The following is a 4,181-nucleotide window of genomic DNA, read 5'->3' on the forward strand; positions in this document are numbered from 1 at the left end:
CCGAGCCAGGATGAGAAATTAATGAATACAATATACACTATGTGGGTGATTTCACCACCACATAATATATGCATGTAACAAAATTGCACTTTTATTCCCTAAATCTATAGGAATAAGAAGTCTCAGAATGAAATAAAACTACATGCTATGTCTGAATGTTTGTGTCTCATAAAATTCCTATGTTGAAATCCTTACCCCCAAGGTGATGGTATGAAGAGATGGAACCTTTGGGATGATGATGAGGTCATGAGGGTGGAGCTCTCACAAAGAAAATTAATGCTCTAATAAATGAGACCCCAGAGAGGTGCCTTTCCCCTTCCACTATGTGAAGACATAGCTAGAAAGTGCAATCTATGAACTAGAAATGATGCCTTACCAGACACTGACTCTGTGATTGTTTATATGTTACCTAGTCTAAGGTGTTTTATTAAGGCCACCTAAAAACATGAAGACATAAGAAAACAAAAGAAATGGGTAAAATATTTGACCAGATATCTCAAAGAAGATGGAATAAAAGTCATGTGAAAAGATACTCAAAATTAGTGATCTTTAAGTGCAAATCAAAACTGCAATGAGATACTACTGCAATGAGATACTACTCTACCCCTACTGGAATAGCTAAGAAAGAAAAACTAAGAATACTAAGAGTTGCTAAAAATTCAGAAGAACTAGAATGCATGTATATTGCTGGCAGGAATGCAAAATGATAGCACCACTCTGAAAAACAGTTTGTCAGTTTCTTACACAGTCAAACATATGCTTTCAGATGACATGGCAATCCCACTTATAGGTATTTACTCAAGTGAAATGAAAACCTACATTCACACAAAAAACCTGTATGCAAATATTTACAACATTTTCCATCATCTCTGCCAAAAACTGGAAACAATCCAAATGTCCCTTAACTGAGAAATGCATAAATTCGTATACACATGCAATGGCATATTGCCCAATAATTTAAGAAAGAACTGATGCATACAATAACATGAATGAATCTCAAATACATTATGCTAAGTGAAAGAAGACAGATGCAAAACGTTATTCATTGTATGATTCCATTTATTTAATGTTCTTATAAAGGCAACATTATAGGGACAGAAAACATGATAGTGGTTGTCAAGAGTTGAGGGTAGAGGAAGGGGTGACTATAAGGGGGCCCCAGGGAATTGAGGGGGTTTGATAGAACTGTTTTATATCTTGATTGCAATAGTGGTCACACAACTATATACATTCACAGAACTGCACACTACAAAGGATGAACTTTACTATATAGAAAAATTTGACTTTCTTAATGGAAAAATGTTATTGGTGTGTAGTACTATATGATTAAAGTTAACAATAGAAATTTTTAAAATCTTGAAATTATAAATAAAATATTTATCATGCATAGAGTACCTACTAAGTGACAAATGTTCTATATAATTCTAATTCTTATAGGAACCCTCCAAATATTTACCATTTTCCCTACTATTAAGAAACTGATTTTTTAAAAAAAAATAGATCTCCTAGTAACTTATGGAGCAAAACTTCAAATCTAAGTTTCTTGGTTTAAAACCTAAAATAAGTTTGTTGCACCATAAAAAATGTGCCTTCATTTTCACTTTCCAAAGATCAGGTCAGATTAACTGCCATTAAAACCTAGGAGATTGGGGGGAGGGGCAAGATGGCTGATTGGAGCCAGGCTCCCACAGAAGCTCCTGTCCAGAGCAAAGGATAATGTCTAGAAAGTACCCAATTAAGCTGAAGACCAGGACCCGAGCTGAGTGAGAAGAGTGATATCTGCAGGTCATCTCTGCTGAGGCAAGCTGTGACTCCAGGAAAGCAAACTTAAGGTACAAAATACATCCCAAAGGAAAAGGGTTTATCCTCTTCCCCAAGAAAGTTGTATTTTTTTTTCTTTCTCTTTATCTGCTCCTATAGATTTACTACAGCCAAGTGGTGAACTGAAGACCTCTTGTTTCACCTCACATGTGAGAGCTGTAGGAATTGGGGTCTACTTCTCTAGAGGATCCTGCTGAGACTCCGAACACTCTCGCCAGGCAGAGAAATTGAATTAACATTTCCCCTGCCATTCAGAACTTCCAGTCCACCCCTCCCCCCTTGCCTGGCGAACCATAAGCCTAAACCTCCTGCAGAGACTGTGAGAGGAGGCTTAAGTGCAGCATCCCCCACCTCTGCCAGACCAAGTGCCCCGCACTAGGCCCGGCCTGAGTCTGCTAGAGCCCCATTTCCCCGGGTTGCACTTCCCGCGCTCTGCCCCCTGTGCACTCCAAGCCTCCATGCCGAGCCCCGGCCTGACCAGACTTGTGAGCCGAGTGCTCCCCTTGCAGAAGTCACCGGGAGCCGGGGACTGCCAGAACTGTGTGCAGCGTCCCAGGCGCTGCTGCTAGATCCGCGTGCCCACACTCCTGGAACTGCTCCTATAGCAAGAACTCCCTGGCTGTGACAGTCACCCTGGGAGGTGCATAGGGTCACTTCCCACAAAGATCCAGTAACAATAGAGTGATCCCACCAGGGTCTAATCTTGAAGAGATACATCCCCAACTCTGAGGACTCCCAGAGGAGACTAGAACTCACTCTATAGGGATACTGGTGCTGCAGAGTAGCAGTGGCAAAGGCACAGAGGCTGAGGGAGAAAAGCATTTGCTGACTTGTTACCCTCAGGATTAGACTGAGTCCAAGTGGAACACTCGCCAGTGGCTACTGAGTACTTGAGGCAGGCAGGCTTCAGCTCCCCCAGCCGGCTGGTAGCAGAGGGTAGTGGCCGAGCTGTGGTGGCATTGACCTTCCTTTGACTCTTGACAGGTGCAAACTCTCAGTACATCTGCTTATTGGAGGGAGTAGGACCTCAGCCCTGTTGGGGTAACCAGTGACTGGGTGTGAAAGAGGAACAAAGTGGAGAAAGAGACTCAGACCCCTGGTCCAACTCTGCTACCGGATGGGCTTTTTTGACTCCACAGAGCATTGGAGTGAGCCAAATTTGAGCAGCTAGCAGCCCTTTGCCTTCTAGTTGCTGGAGATCTTTTGAACTCTCCCACATGAGAGTTCTTACTGACTGGGTCAATTGGTTTGGGGGACGAAGGCCCCTCTACACTGATATTGTGCAGTAATGGGAAGGGTTGATTTTTCTCTTCTAATAGATGTCCACAGGGGGTGGGCTGTCTTAATTGCTTGTATCTCTCCATAGCTAAGACTTCACCAGAGTCACAGATCCGCTAGGATTGGACAAGAACCAGCTGAATCCAAGACAGAGCCACCGGATCCCACCACACTAAGCAGGTTTCCTCAGCCTCATACTGTAATACTATACAGGTCCTTTGCAAAACTATAGAGAAAAAGCTGCAGCTATCAGTCCCAGATCCTTGACAAAGGGCTGGTTAACCACAACCCTAGGACCTCTCAATCCAATTTCACCTTACCTGCCCATCTAGCCAACGGTGAAAAACAATCATGGGGCAGAATCAGCAGAAAAAATCTGGCAACATGAATAATCAGAGTAGATCAACTCCCCCAAGGCACAATATGGTAGATACAGCACAAGATCCCATTCATAAACAAATGGCTGAGATGTCAGAAATTGAATTCAGAATCTGGATAGCAAATAAGATCAACAGAATGGAGGAAAGGAGGGAATTAGAATTTCAAGGAATTATTCAAAAGATGTCTCAAGATTTCAACAATTTCAAAGACAAAATCACTGAAGATTTTGACACATTGAGGCAAGAACTTGCAGCCCTCAAAGATCTGAGAAATCCAGTAGAATCCCTCAGTAACATAGTGGAACAGGCAGAAGAAAGGCTCTCTGATATTGAAGACAAAGCTTTTGAACACTCCCAAATGCTCAATGAGGAAAAAAAGTGGAGAATAAAAACGGATCGTTCTCTCAGAGAGCTCTGGGATAATTCAAATGGATTATAAGAATATCTGAAGGTGATGGGGTTGCTGCGAAGGATACAGATGCTTTACTTCATGAAATAATCAAAGAGAATTTTCCAGACATGCCAAAAGATTGTGAAATCCAGATAGCAGACAGTTTCAGAACACTGGCATGACTCAACCCAAATAAAAATTCTCATAGACACATTATAATTAGCTTTGCCAAAGTTAATATGAAGGAGAAAATTCTGCAAGCTGCAAGACATAAGAAAACCATAACCTACAAGGGGAAGAACATTAGAATG

This window comes from Otolemur garnettii, unplaced genomic scaffold (genome assembly GCF_000181295.1).
Source record: "Otolemur garnettii isolate 467f Iridium unplaced genomic scaffold, OtoGar3 scaffold00058, whole genome shotgun sequence".
Classification (NCBI taxonomy): domain Eukaryota; kingdom Metazoa; phylum Chordata; class Mammalia; order Primates; family Galagidae; genus Otolemur; species Otolemur garnettii.